Below are 15,718 nucleotides of genomic sequence, written 5' to 3'. Positions count from 1 at the left end.
GTGGCTGCCTCGGGACTCCAACCAGGCACAGACGCCTGCTCTTGGGGTCATGGACAGCAAACCCCCCACCGCACATGCGCCCAGTGCCTGGGCCTCACTGGTGCTTCCCCCGCGTTCCCTGTCCCCTCCTAGGACTGAGCATGAGCCAGCCAGGCTCTGTGCAAGGAGGCAGGAAGCTGAGGAATCGGGGTGAAGGGAGGGGGGTCTAGCTACCCGGCCTCCCAGCAAGGAAAGCCAATGGGGAGAGAAGCAGGTGCAGGCCTCAGAATGCATTACCCATTCTGTGGTGGCTGTTCACTGGCAGGCAGTGAAAGAATTCACGTCGGATAGAAATAGAGAAGATTTATTAAAGTAAGAGGAGAGTCGGCTTGGCAGAGTCTGCTGAAAACTAATGCCCTGAATCTTTGTTTCATCTTTAGTTTTATATTTTCTAGTCAGGATGTAAATTTTTTAAGCCTGTAATGGAATTTTCTACAGTTCGGCTTTGTCAGTTGGTGTGGGGGAAAGCACAGTTAAGCGGTTATGGCCACCTTGGCATATGTTATGTAAATTTAACCTGGAGTCAGGAGTGGATCCCACACAGATGCAAAGCCTTTCCCAAGTCACAGGGCCAGCACTGGGGCAGAAGTAAATAGAAACATTGAAACTGGTCTGCATAGTAGTTATATAGGAAGCAGAACCAGTAACGGTTGAAAGGAGGGAAAGGAAAGAAGGAAAAAAGCTTTCCAAAAGTCCCAAGCTAAATTACACTTGTTAAATCAAATTATACCAGAAATGTAAACCTCAAAACAGAAGATTTAGTGCTACCAAATACAATCCCTCTGTCTTAACAGTCACTGCAGGACACATGCAGGGAGAGGACAAAGGGAGAAGGAACCACTGGCTACCATTCTAGAGAGGCCCTGGGGGCCAGAAGCCCAATGCCACGTGCAGCATGCAGGAGGGGCCCTGCGGTCACTCTACCCTGACCACTATGTGGGGGCAGGCCCAGGCCTCACCCGTTGGGATGGACAAAATGGGGGGAGGGGCACAAAGACAAAGGGATGGTGGATCGAGGTCTGGCTGGACAGACCAGGAAGGGAGGCCAGCCTGGGGGGGGGGGGGGCCACCCTGTGGGATCCACCCCCAGGAAAGAAACAGAGGGTCCATACGTAGGCACCCAGTCTCCCTGCCAATGGCCCTCCCTCCCCACAGCCAGCCCCCACATCTGGACTGGGCCTGTCTGTGGTGCAGTGAGGCTCATGACAAGTAAGTGGCAGTGGCCAGGTCACTGGACAGTGAGCCCCACCCTCCAGGCTGCCTGCAGGTTGGGGCATGACCAGGGAGGTTGGGGTTGCCCAGGCTGTGACTCTTGGGCTTGAATTGTGTGGAGCCCTCAAGTGCACCCACTGATCTCCCCTTTTCTCTGCTGGGAAAGGAAGAACCCGAGCCTGGCCTCACGGTCTCGGAAGTGTCCGCTACACCCTCACACCGCTGGAAACAACCGCAGGCACGAAGGGGCGTGGCCACCAGGCACCCACCGCCAAGAGAGCCATTCTGGCCCTTGGTCTGGCCACGACAGGGAACGGGCCTGGTCATCTGTCCAGAGGATGGTGGGAGCGTGTGCTCAGCGGGCCCACCATGGCTGTGTGAGGACTGGGGGGTGCCTGTCGGAGCCCCCCAGGAACCCAGCACAGGGTCCTACACATGAGCGACCACCTGCTGCTCCAGCCTTGGACTGTCCTGAGGCCTTCCAGAAGGGCTCCTTAGTGGTGCCTGGTGTGGCTGGAGGTAAGGGAGCTGAGGAAGCAACAGGGTCCCTGGTGCGACACGGCTCTGTGTTCCTCAACCTGTGCTGGCTTCTCCACAAGTGGGTGGGAACCTGGCCACCCTTGGGGCCCCACTCAGCAAACTGTGCCTGGTTTGAACCCAACTGTACCCGCTCCTCCAGCCTCACAGGGAGGCCACGCTAGCTCTCCCAAGCTCTAGGGCGGCCAGAGGTAGAATCCTGCTCCCAGCAGCCGGCACCTGCCCAGGCCCCTCAGACTCTGCCTGGACCAGCCAGCCTCTAATTCAGGGAGTGGGCCCACCACCGAAAAGAGGGCCCATGGAATGGGGTGGGGTTGGGGGGTGACCTTGAACTGCACTTTGGAGAGAGCAGGAAGGAATGAAATTTTTAAAACCTATTTCTTAGTTTTATTGAAATTAAAGAAACATAGCAGTTCATTCAGAAACTAGAACAGAAAAGGAGCAAAATGAACAAAGAAAGTGGAGAAGAATGAAATGAGAAAAGCAGAAATTCATTACTATAATTGGAAAACAAATAAAACTTGATTTTTCTTTTTTACCCAAGAGATAGTTCCTAAAAAGAAACAACACATGGCAATAGTGAATGCTCTGGACGACTTGACTAAGAAATACAATAGAAAACGAATGACACGATTAGGACAGAGGCAGCAGCACTGCAGTCTGGGGGCTGCGACCACAACTGGCAGCGAAGCAGCACACCCTGCCCCTCACGCACGTGGAAATGGAGACAACGTCCCGCACCTGGGAAAACGTGAGTACTAACTGCGCCTGCGTGGAATGCAAGCATGGAGGCAGGGTGCAGCCGGCCCCAGGCTGCTCGCAGCATGGCCCTCACTCACCGTTGGAGCTTCGTATTGGGCCCTTGGCTGTGAACCAGCAGTTCTTAGTCCGCAGAGGTCAGTGCTTATTAGTCATTCGTGTATCTTTGTTATAAGTCTATTCAAATCTTTTGCGTATTTTAAATACTGAGTAGTGAGTTGTGAAGGTTATTTATGTATTGTAGGTAGGAGTCCCGTGTTAGATGCATGGAATATGAATATTTTCGCCAATGTGTGACTTGTCTTGTTGGCTTAATGGCACTCTTTGAAGAGCAGAAGGATTTAATTTTGATGAAGTGCAGTCTATCCATTTTTCCTTTCATTGCTTGCTGTCGCCTGAGAACTATTGGCCCACCCTACGGTTGGGATAACCTTCTCCTGTGTTTTAGTACATAACAGCACTGTCCAGTGGACTTTTCTGCAATGATGGAAATGTTCCATGTGTGTTCGGTCCAACCTGGTGGCCTCCGGCTACATGTGAGCACAAGTAATGTGGCTACAAATTGAAATTGTTACTTAATTTAAATGTAAGTACCACGTGTAGCTAATGGCTGCCGCAATGGAGAACACAGGCCCACAAGTTTTACAGATTTCACTTTTAAACATAGGTCCACCACCCATTTCCAGTGAGTGGTATGTGCATATCCCGTGGTTCTTGCGCTATTTGGTCTAGAGACTTCCTTCCCAAGATGAGTTATATCGACACCTCTGTTGAAATCAGTTATCCACGCTGAGTCTGTTTCTGGACTGTTTTCTCTCCCTGTGATTGTCCCTGTGTAGGAGCCCTCCCGCTCTGCTCTCCTTTCTCAAAATTGTGGCTACTGAATGTCCCTTACATTTCCATGTACATTTTGTATCAGCTTCTTAATTTGTACAAAATCAAAAGCCTGTTGAGATTTGATTGGATTGCACTGAATCTATAGATCAGTCTGGAGAGAATTTTCACCCTTCTGATCCCTGAATATGGCATATTGCCCCATTTCTTTAGCTATTCTTTCATTCCTCTCAGCAATGTTTTGTAGTTTTCACTGTAAAGAACATGCACATTTTTCATTAAATTAATTCTCAGATATTTTATGATTCTAATGTTACTGTAGACGCGTTTTAAAAATTTTGTTTAGGGGCGGTATGTTAGCTCAGTTGGTCAGAGCGTGATGCTCTTAACAAGGTTGCTGGTTCCATCCCCACATGGGCCACTGTGAGCTGCACATTCCACAACTAGATTGAAACAACTACCTACTTGACTTGGAACTGATGGGTCCTGGAAAAACACATTTAAAATAAATAAAAGTTAAAAAAAATTATTTTTTTTGCTTACCAACTATTTGTTGCTAGCATATGGAAACACAGTTGGTTTTTGTATATTAACTTTGTATCCTGTAACCTTGCTAAATTCACTTATTAATTCTATTTTTTGATAGGTTTCTTAGTACTTCCTGCACTGACAATTGTCATGCCTTCTATTTCTTTTTCTTGCCTTATAACATCAGCTCTCAGGTGAGAGCCAACATCCTTACCTTATTCCCAACATAAGCAGCAAAGCATCTAGTAGTCTTTTGCAACTAAAAGTATTGTTATGTGTTACGTTTTTTTAAATACCTTGTTTGCAACCAGCATCCACTGCCAGTGATTTGGGGGCTGGATGAAAACCCATTTTTGCCCCCAGAGGCTTTGTGTAGGCAGGGTGTCACTGCACGTGGGAACAGACGCTAGGATTCCAATGCTTCTGCAGGGCGGGAGCATTCTTACTTACCTGTTCTGGAAATTAAAACCAAGCAGGGCAGGCTTCAAAGGTGCTCACATTCAAACTCCACCTTGCACTGGCCGTTTCTTTCCTCTGGGTATTTGAATGTCTTTTAAACACTTTCCTCTTGTTATTTGATATTATTATTCTGTCAGCTCCACTGTGGTTCCAAAGAGGTTTAAACACCCCTTTAGTTACTGGAGGGCGGGCTCTTCTTGGCGAGGTGTGCAGGTTCTTGGCACCTCGAGCAAAGAATTGAACGAGATACCAAGAGATCCCGAGGTAAAGTAGTGAAAAAGCAGTTTATTAGAACACTTCAAAGAAATAGGAGCGGACCCAGGCAGAAAGCTGTGGTTCAAGAGCCATTATTAAAAGGGATAGTACACTCCAAAGAGTTTGGAGGGGGCTGAGCAAAGGAGGAGGCTCAAAAGGCCAAAAGGCCCAGAGGACCAAGGGCCCGGGCTCAAAAAAGGGACTGACTGGCGAAGACTTGGAGCTTTTTTCTTTTTTTCTCTAGAATGGCCGTTATTTTCTGGGTGTGGGACCATTTGATTGACACCTGTGATTGACAAGAGACTGTTACCTCATCTTTTTAGACTGCGCATGTTTTCCCAGAATTCAGTCTGTTATAATGAATGATATTGTAATGATGGTATAATGAGGCCTAGGTGAAATGAAGGTCGTTGTGGCCTTTACTGCGCAGGTGTGAGTGGCCGGTTTAATCCAGTTGGGTATTTTGTACCCATTTGTTTCCTCACAGAGATAGATATTTGCAATGAAAAGGGGAAGTTTTGGGCGGAGAGGGGAGGTCTTTTGGGCGGTCGCATTCTGTGGGTGCAGGAATGCAGAGACGCGATGCCTGTCTCTACTGCCTGCCTAGAGAGAAGTGATCCCCTTAAAATCTCTATGGGAAGTCGAGGGACAGGTCTTTTCTTCTGTATCTGCTTCCTGCTGGGCAGGGGCATAGAGCCGTCCCTGCCTATTGGGGGATTCACGGAACTCTCGCCCTGTCTGATCTCAGACAAGAGGAAGGGGTCTCAAGATCTACCTGGAAGGCCGTGTTGGCTTCTTTGGTTGGGACTGGCAATCTTGCTGGGGTATCCTCTGGATCCCCAAGGCTCCTAAATGAGGAAAAATAGATTTTAATTAATAAATCCTTTAGCTCGATGGAGCCTGTGGCCATTCAACCAGTCATTTATGTGGCCTCAGTTGTCCTGGAGCTTCGCCCAAAATGGGTTGGAAAGAACATTAGGCTTCAGTGAATACAATCAAAAAGTATATTGGCCTGGGGGGGGGGGGGTGGAACGGGGGGGGGGGGGGTCCGGAATGGCTTCTGTGACTCAGGCTGGGAGCAGTCTTTAGGCTTCAGAAACTGATTAGAAGAGTAATCAAAGCCAGGGGCTAAGGAGCTAAGAAACTAGGGAAACTGAGACTTAAAATTTCTATAATGAGGGGGCTCTCCCATATCATTTCCCCCCATCAGTAACTGCTGGGGAATTGCGGCCCGTTTGGTCTCGATGTGAGAACTGGAGCTCTGAATTAGCTCCAACCACTGAACCTGGCCCAGAGCCCCCTGTTGAAGTGTCATTTGGAAGTTGATGAAGAAATAAATTTTGTTAAAAGATTTAGGCTACAGGGCCCCCCAAAACAAGGGTTAAAGTGATCATTAGCAATGGTCCCACAAGGGGAAGAAGCCAGGATGCCCAGCTCCAAATCTTGGACCAGGATCCCCAAGATTTGCTTAATTGTTGGCGGATCCTAGATGCTCTAACTTTGAACTTTTGGGACTATGTCAGGCTGAAACAACAGTCTTTTTCTAAATAGCCCCCCTTTTTTTCAGCAGTTTTTCAAAGGAGTGGTTAGGGACTGATTATTGGGGGCTATTTTGATCTTTGGAGCCAAGTAGAGGAAGGTATAGGTTGCTATCCAGTTAGCTGGGAGGCACAGATAAGACGTAGTCCTGCAGAGAAAAAATATAAAGCAATATTGAGCAGCTCCAGCAGTTCTGTTTGAAGAGAAGCTTAAGGTCTTCAGCCGGCTCACAGGAACAGGAGTGACAGCCTTCCTTCTGGGGGCGTCCTGTGGAGACTTAAATAAAATAAGTTAGATTTGAGGGAAGTGGACTCAACCACTGGCTCTTTGTAGCCTGACAGTATTGGGGGTGCTCAGAAGAACTAGAAAGGGTCCCTTCCATTGAGGAGCTAACTGGCCTGTTGGAGACTTCTCCCTTTAGGAGTACTTGGTCCCCTATGTTTCTTAAGTGACTGTTGAACCTTTCCCAAGCTAACAACATAGGAGATAACAGAATTGAGGTTAGAACGTAAAGCAATGGGCAGCAATTAGAGCCAGAGTTTAGAGGTCTTCTGACAAAAGCTTTCTAGAGCCCTTTTTAAGTTTAATTTGCTTATTTTACATTTCCTCTAACGTACAGACCAACGATAAGGAACAGGCTGAGTAAAACAAGCCCAAATCCAGGGGCTGCCTTCATCGTTATGACCGAGCAGTTTTCCGAGGAAAAAGATCCAGAGTGAGCAGTTGAGACAGAATAAATGGCTTTTATGTCAATTAGGAAACTAACAGGCTTACCTGCCCCATCAGGGTCACCCACAGTTTTCCCTCTGGGATGAGAATACCTTGCAGCCTCTGGGAACTTCAGGCCCATTAGTGCATCACAGCCGCTTGTGGGACAGGAGTTGCTTCCTATCCCCTTCAGAATAGAGGGCAGTGCTTCTCCTGCCCTTTAGTTTGCACAATGGGCTCGGCTGCTTTGGCGGGTTAGGATTTCAGTGCTCTCGGCTTCCACATCCAAAGCAGGCTCCTTTATCTGGCGTTTCCTCTTCGGGGGCTTTTGGGGTGCCTTGAGGTGGCTTCAGCCCTGGGTTGTTTATAACTGTGGCCAAAAGTCTGGCCTGTCTCTGGTCTCACTGTTCCTTTATTCCTCGTTTCCCTGTCTTGGTTGTTAAAGACATTTAAACAGATTCCTGGCCTTCTCTAGGATCTGAGCCTCTTAATCAGGATGTAACAGTGGGTCGGAACCATTACAATTCCTGCCAGTTAGGGGAAGACACTATCAGGCTAAGCTTCCTTATGTTGGCCTATAGCTGACACCGAGGAAAGCACATGAGCTCTAACAGTTTTAAAATACAGAAGTTTACATAGTTATTAGCAAAACTTAGTTCTTAGATTTAATTTTCTTGAGTAACCAAGGATCTGATTAGGACAATATAAAACACAGAAGTTATCTTGATGACACGTATAGACAGAAAACTTTCAGTAGCAGACCAATAGTCTAACAAACTTTCTCTTAGTAGAGAGAGAAAACTTAACTTGAATTTTGCACCAGCTTACTTTTGCACAACCTTAATTTTTACTGACCAAGCAATTGCAGAGATGTCCTAAGATCTTACAGTTGCCTCTACAACGCTTCAAAGAGGCTGTAACAGGGAAGTGGGGGGACTTGCCGCCTGGATTTAAGTGTCTTTTTTTTCTTCAGTTACCTCAGCCTCAAGCAACAGCTGCAGCAGCCCCTTTTGTTTACATTTCAGGTTATCTGCAAGATCTTAGAGCAAAACAAACAAGTTACATAAACAAGAGTACCCACAGAACCAAATCACCCTGAAATGAGGAGCGGGGGTTTGAATTGGCCAGTTTTCTTGGTCACCCAGTTTGTATTGGGGTCAAACTACACTGCGAAAGAAAAGGCTTTTTTTTTCTTTAGATCACTGGGATCTAATTTGTCCCAGTGGTTATGGGTGCAGCCAAGTGGTGGTCCGACGGGGTTGAGGTTGATGGAAGGGAGCGGCTAAAGAGAGTCCATTAGTCCAAAACGGAGCCTCCAGAGTGTCCTCCTGAGGTCCTGACTCAGCTAGATTCCCAGACCAGGGCTCGAACCCGGGCATTCCAGTGGAACTGGGAATCTAGAGATGGAACCCCTGGGGCGTCCCCTGGAGAAGTTCCTGACTGAGGAGGCCAGATGTCTCTGGCCTTAGGCGGTGCCGGCACCGCTTTGCCTTAGGCTTAGACGCGGCACTCTTGCAAAGACTGTGCCCTACAACAACCTTTGGTATTCCTGGGTGGAGTGCTTGGCTCTTTGCATCTTGCCAGCTGCGGACACGTTCCTCAACTAGGGCTCTGTGAGTGGCCAAGGTCTGAGCAATAACTGTTAGGGAAGTTTAGAGCAAAGAAAATGGGGACGGCTCAACACCTTTCCGGTCCCTCTTTAAAATTTATAGGTGAGCAAAGAAAACTCATAATGACCCTAAATCTTGGGGGGGGGGGGGTTTAGAAAGAGAAGGAAGAGGTTTGAGGAGATCCTCTGAGTTGAGGAGACCACAAGGGCTGGCAAAAGAAAAGATGCCTGGGTGCCGCTCGCAGAGGCCTGGCTCTTGCGGTCCCTCTTCTGGGCTGTTGTGCCAAGCTGGAGGAGGGGGAGCCAGGTGGCAGAGGAGGGGCAGGCTAAGGTCCCCAGAGGAGTTCAGCAATAGAAGAGAGGGGATGAAAGATCACGTCTCCAGAGAGAAATTAGGCTGTACAAGCACAGACCTCACTGGTGCTTGGATTTGTCTTGAGCCCGGCAGGTTCTAAATGACCTGTTCCAAGACTGGGTTATCCTGTCACAGAAGTCTTCAAATGGCAGACACCCTAACGGCCATTTAACTGTCTGACCTGTACCCGCAAAGGACGGCAAACAAAAGAGGTTACAGAAGAATGAGCAAGAGGTTTTGAGGTCCCCTAAAAGGGGCTTATCCTGCCTGGCTCGCCAAAATATGTTATCGGAGGGGGGCCCTCCTTGGCACAGTGTCCAGGTTCTTGGCGTCTCAAGCAAAGAATTGAAGGAGATACCAAGGTAAAGTAGTGAAAAAGCACTTTGTTAGAAGAGAATGGCTCCAGGGCCTAAGATGGCATCATTAGGAGAAAAAGTACACTCCAAAGAGTGTGGAGCGGGCCGAGCAAAAGAAGAGGCTCAAAAGGCCCAAAGGCTCAAAGGCCCAAGGGCCCAGGCTCAAAAAAAGGGGCTGACTGGCGAGGATTTGGAGTTTTTATCCTTCTTTTTTTTTTTCCCTAGAATGGGCTGTTCCTTTCCAGGTGTGGGACCACTTGATTGACACCTGTGATTGACAAGAGGCTATTACTTCGTCTTTTTAGACTGTGCATGTTCTTTCCCAGAATTCAGTCTGTTATAATGAACTTCCGGGCATATGTATGATATTATAATGATGGTATAATGAGGCCCAGGTGAAATGGTCATTGTGGCCTTTACTGTGCAGGTGTGAGTGGCTGGTCTAATCTAGTTGGGTATTTTGTCCCCATTTCTTCCTCATAGGGGTAGATAATTATAGTGAAAAGGGGAAGTTTTGGGCAGAGAGGGGAGGTCTTTTGGGTGGTAATACAGAGACCCGATGCCTGTCTCTAACTGCCTGCCTTGTTTTTCCCTGGAGAGACGTGATCCCCATAAAATCCGTATGGGAAGTTGAAGGACAGGGGGTCTGTTCTTCTGTATCTGCTTCCTGCTGGATGGGGGCGTAGAGCTGTCCCTGCCTATTGGAGAGTCACGGAACTCTCGCCCTATCTGATCTCAGACAAGAGGAAGGGGTCTCAAGATCTACCTGGAAGGCCGTGTTGGCTTCTTTGGTTGGGACTGGCAATCTTGCTGGGGTATCCTCTGCATCCCCAAGGCCCCTAAATGAGGAAGAATAGATTTTAATTAATAAATCCGTTAGCTCTATGGAGCCTGTGGCCATTCGACCAGTCATTCAGGTGTTGTTAATTGTCCAGGAGTTAGGCCCAGAACCAGTAGGAGAGAACATTAGGCTTCAATGATTACAACCACCAAGTATGAATCACAAGTTTTAGGGTCATTATCTAAAGCAGGGGGAGGAGCTAAAAAACTGGGGTAAAGGAAACTTAAGGAGAAGAAAACTTAAAATTTCTGTAGGAAAGAAGTTTTTCAGTGTTGGGGGGCTACTCGTTGGCCTGTATCACTTTCTCTCATTAGATGGGCTATTCAGCTGTACATTTGTAACAGTGGACCTTTGGGAAACTTTGGGGAGGGGTCGGTGTGAATGGCCTGGAGACCACTTAAGGCTGTGCTGCTGCTGGGCCAGAGGCTGTCAACAAAGGCTGTTGCTTGCCAGGAGGGAAGGGAAGAGGGAACAGACATTCTAAGGATGATGTAGGTAGGACCCTGCTCCGGGGCAGGGAAGGGAGTGGAGGCGGGGGTGGGCCAGGGCGGGAGGACTGGCTTCATGCTGGGGGTCCTGCTCACCTGCTATAAGGAGGGCCCAGAGAGGCAGGGGCTCGTGGGCTGCTCGCTCGGAGGTTCAGTGACCGCTCAGCCACTGCCTGACCTCAAGGGCTTCAAGGTGGGGTAGTAAGGTCCATGGGGCCCCTGGCTCAACCACCCACACTTCCCTCCTACCCTCTGCATCTCTCCTGAGGGTGGGGGTTCCCCTGACCGGTGACCTGAGCATGGGACCTGGAGAGACCACGCTCCACAGCATCCTGTGGACAAAAAAGGGATCACAGGTGAAACCTGACAAACTCAGGAGAGGCCAGCATGGCAGGCCTTACAAACCCAGAGACCAAAGTAACTGCACAGGGTGATCTGAACACAAAGAATCCCCAACTAAAAGCGGGTTGTGGGGACAGAGTCCTAGAGAGCAGTTTCCAGGCTCTCGGCCTCACATGGAAAGGTGCTGACTCGGGTAGTAGATGGCCATCCGCTGTGACTAGTTGGCCATCAGCTGTAACCAGTTAGCCTCTGGCCACTGATACAACTGCCGTGGCTGCGTTGGTTGGTTGGTTGATTGCCAGGCAGAGAAGCAGATGGCGGATTGCAGATTGTGTGGATCTTACTTCGTGTATCTCGCCTGGCCACCAGCGAGATGGGTGCAGGAAGACCCCTTGTTGGGGTACTGGTGGATGTTTGCTCCCTGTGTTTCCAACCCAGCCTCCAGTGAGACCATAGTGGTATGACTCCCCTATCTATGGCTCTGTGGGTGTTCCTTTTTGGCCTCACCACATCCTGTGTTCATATGTGGGGAGCAGGAGCAGAGACCCCACAGGCCGCCTCACATGACACCTTGTCAACAAAAACCATCCAGCCTAAGGGAAAGTTTATAAGAGTTTATTTGAACCAAACTGACAACAATGGCCAGGAAGCAAAATCTCAATGGATTGAGGAAATGTTCCACAAAATGGTGGTTTGCAGCCTATTTTATACATAGAATCAAAGGAGGATGGTTACATGAAATCCATTGATGGTAGATTAAGGAGTGGGAGAAAGCAAAGTGGGAAATCTCTGGGATTGGATAAAAGTAAATTGGAGAGACAGGTATTTCTTTTACACAGTGTGGGGACAGAGCCCCAGAAAGTAGTTTACAGGCTCTCGGCCTCACGTGGAAGGGTACTGGCTCGGGTGGTGGATGGCCGTCGGCTGTGGCCAGTTGACCAATTGGGCGCTGATGTAACTGCTGCGGCTACAGAGGAGAGCTGAGGATTGCCGAGGAGAGCCGAGGAGAGTGGAGGAGAGTCGTCGGTCTGTTGGCAGAAAAATGGACAGCAGGTCGCACGTCCAGTGAACCCAGCCTCCAGACCTATGACTCCGTGGGTGTTCCTTTTTGGCCTCACCATATCCTGCGTTCTTGTGTGGGGAGCGGGAGCAGAGACCCCGCAGGCCGCCCCGCCTGAAAAATGGCGCAACGAGCAGGGTCTCCTGCACGACACACAGGTAGTACAGGATAGTTAATAGTTCACTTTATAGCTCATAAAGATGGTAATCTGGGCAAGAATAATAATGAGGGATTCTATAGTTTCCTGCTCTGGTCCAGAAAAAGGGATTACTGACATTCCAAGAATGTCATCTTAGGTGCAAAAAGACAATAGACAGGCCCACTTAAAATGAAGATTGACTTTATGAAGAAAGCTTCAAACTAAAGATGTGACTTCCTGCCATGGCCCACCTTAGTTATGAAATTTTTTATGCTCACGTTATCTTATGTGGTTATTTTCAGTCTCCTGAGTTTGTCAGGTTTAATATGTGGCCCCTTTTCCATCCACTCTTCCCCCTTTTGGTCATAATTCAATCCGAAGGCTGCACTGATGACCGAGCTGTTGGTTGCATACTGTGGTCCCACCGTGCTAGGCAGGCTCATTCCTAGGACGTCTTAGTGTCAGCGTTTGTCTTGCTGAATGTTGGACCTCATTAGGAGTGAGGCAAGACCATAACCTTAAGTCAAGGCTGAATTATTTATTTATTTAAAAGAAAAGGTGAGTCGGGCTGGCCCGGTGGCTCAGGTGGTTGGAGCGCTGTGCTCCTAACACCGAGGTCGCCAGTGTGATTCCCACATGGGCCAGTGAGCTGCGCCCTCTGCAGCTAAGATTGTGAACAACAGCTCTCCCTGGAGCTGGGCTGTCTTGAGCAGCCAGAGGTCGGCATGAGCTGCTATGCTGCAGTGGCTTACCGTGGGCTGCAGCCATTGTGAGTGGCCGGCAGCCGGCGACAGCTGAGGCCCATTTGAGGTATGGTGATTGGATTTTATCCAAATGCCACCATCTCAAGAATACAAATATGTATTAGTCATAATTTATATGTTGTCTCACTGGGTTGAGACATTTCAAGGAAATTGAATTTTCCAAAGATGACTTAAACAATGTCTTTATGTGGATTTCTAGAAATGGGCCACTACCCCACTAAGAGTGGAGTTTAATTCCTCTCTTCTTTAATCTGGAAAGGAAGGTTTTGGTATGCTTGCAGTTACGGTTTTCATTCAAATGACACTTGGGTTATCTTAACCCTTAACTTTTAATGCCACCTCAATGATTTTTTGTTGTTGAAAAAACAGCTCAAATAAAGTCAGGGCCTCCTACCTTAAAACAGGGAGGTCTGGAAATCCAGGAAAAACTCACCCAAGTTCACCCGTGCGAAGCAGGGAGCCGGTGGGGCACAATGGACCTCTGCTGGTACATGGCACTGAATCCAGTTCTGCAGGGTGGTCCTGGGGGGGCTGCTGTGGAATCCTGCCGACTGCACCAAGTAATGTCAATGAAAAACCATCCAGCCTAAGAGAAAGCAATAAGAGCTTATTTGAGCCAAACTGATGACAGTTGCGAGGAAGCAGAGTCTCAAAGGATTGAGAAAATGCTTCAAACAATGCCGTTTTGCAGCTTGTTTTATACGTAGAATCAAAGGAGAAAGGTTACATGAAATCCATTGGTGGTAGATTAAGGGGGTGGGAGAAAGCAAAGTGGGGAAATCTCTGGGATTGGATAAAAGTAAATTGGAAAGACAGGTAGTTCTTTCACATAGGTGGTACAGGATAGTTAACAGTTCACATAGAGATACTAATCAAGGGACAAGAATAATAATGAGGGATTCTGTAGTTTCCTGCTCTGGTCCAGAAAAAGGGATTGCTGACATTCCAAGGATGTATGTCATTTCCCGCGATGGACCACCTTAGGAATTTTTTTATGTTCACACCATCCTATGTGGTTATTTTCAGTCTCCTGACTTTGTCAGGTTTAACCTGTGGCCCCTTTTCCGCCCTCACTCTTAACCTACCACCCATGGATTCCCTACCTATGGTAGCCCCCGCGTCTCCTTCTTTGACTGTAATGTATAATATAAGCTGCACAACTGCTGCTCTCTGGAGCATTTTCTCAACCTGTTGAGATTTTGCTTCCCAGCAATTATCATCAATTTGGCTCAGATAAACTCTTGTAAGACATTTTCTCAGGTTGGACGTTCTTTCCTGGAGAGTCTGGATAACGTCCTCATCCCTGGAGCTTTGGGACACACTGCCCCCCACCAACTGTCAGAATATGTGAGATGAGCTGGGGGTCTGGGGCTCCTCACAGATGAGGGCAGGGCAGCTCTCCCAAGCCCTCGGGATACCCAACATCACCACCGCAGAGCTAGGGGAGCAGGCTTGGCCCCTGCACGACCCCTGGCGACCCCTGGGGGGAGGGGACAGGGTGGAGAAGAGGCACTTCTCAATGCTAAGAGGGCAGACAAGCAGGAACCTCACTAACTGCGTGTGCTAACACTGAACCAAAGGCTTTCCCTCTGGGGTGAAGCGTACCCTGTGAAGTTGAACTGGCCAGGAGAGTCTGCCGTTGGGGCACGGTGCTATTTAAAAGGAAACGTTTGGGCAACTCAGATGTAGCTAAGGTTGGCCTGGGCTATGTGAGCGGTGACACAGCGGCACTGGGACATGCCCGTGGGTGTTGGAACCACATCCAGGATGTGGGCACAGGGACTGCTGAACAGGCAGTGTGTCATACAGGTGCGACTGCAGGGTGCCCTTCCATTATGTCCTTCCAGTGTGTGCTGCTGCGAGCTGAGGGGGCCAAAGATGGCCACCCCAAAATGTGCTTTTGTGATATTGATTATCTTAAGATGGTACCTTTTAAGGAACAAAAGACTCAGGAAGACCCTATGACCATCCCTCTAACTAGCTAAAGGGATTCCGATGGGGCACTTGCTCCAGGAATGGAACTGTCATCACAGAACAACTGCAGGTTACTAGGAAGGAGTGTGACAGCAGGAACCTACCAAGGCCCCTTTGTTCACATCCTCTCTGTGTCCCATCAGTAAAGGTGGCTCAGCAAACATTTGTCTACCAAACATTTGCTTTTCCATCTCCGTGTAAATCAGCTTCCAGCCCTGTGAAGGCCCACAACGCATTCTCCCCACACTCCCTCCCCTTACTCCACCTGCCCCACATTCTTTGGGGACCCCCATGTATGTCAAATGTTGCAAGCGATTCCTAGGCTCACCGTCCAGGCTGCAGTCTCTTCCTGCAGGTCAGGGCGACTGACCCCTGAGAGACTCCCAGACCCCCAGGATCGACCTGGCACTGACTGAGACTCCGCGGTAGCCGTGGCACAAGCGAAAAACAGAGCACGCAAGATCTTACATGCCTTTCAGTATGCTCTTTACTCATCAGTCATCAATGCACCACCCAGTGAGGCATCAATCACCAATATACCACCCGGTGAGGCGTCAGTCATCAATACACACACAATAAAGCACACAGATAATTGTAAAGTATACAATAGTTGGGTAAAATAGAGTAATGAATCAGTCCCAAGGTCAGTCAGAATCCTGGTGGAGCGAGAAAGGGTAGCTGGTCCAGGAGGTTGGTCCAGCAGAGGTTCTGTCCAAGCTGAGCAGAGCTGAGTGGCAGTAGGGTTGCCTCTCAGCCGAGACCAGCTCTCTGAGCTGCAGAAGTCCTCAGTTCTTACATAGCTCTGAGTGCCTTCCTGATGTCACTTTGTGGGGCAGCCAGCCAGCGACCCTGAGGTCATCATATCTTTAGCAGCAAACTTTCAGAGTGTAGATGGTTACACCCAGTTACCAGGGCAACCG

At 48.8% G+C, this 15,718-nt stretch overlaps 1 long non-coding RNA gene across 2 annotated transcripts in view; it reads left to right on the top strand.

Moving 5' to 3' along the window:
- The window catches only part of LOC141569497 (uncharacterized), a 57,989-nt gene that overhangs the window by 309 nt on the left and 41,962 nt on the right, over positions 1-15,718 (top strand). For both annotated transcript variants that reach the window (XR_012493207.1, XR_012493206.1), the window contains exons 2-3: positions 1,418-1,770; positions 2,333-2,539. This is a non-coding gene — a long non-coding RNA (uncharacterized LOC141569497). The remainder of the gene's footprint in view (positions 1-1,417; positions 1,771-2,332; positions 2,540-15,718) is intronic.

Source organism: Rhinolophus sinicus, linkage group LG01 (assembly GCF_036562045.2).
Source record: "Rhinolophus sinicus isolate RSC01 linkage group LG01, ASM3656204v1, whole genome shotgun sequence".
Classification (NCBI taxonomy): domain Eukaryota; kingdom Metazoa; phylum Chordata; class Mammalia; order Chiroptera; family Rhinolophidae; genus Rhinolophus; species Rhinolophus sinicus.
Note: the sequence above shows the minus strand (reverse complement) of the source record. Positions and strands in the feature narration are given on the sequence as shown.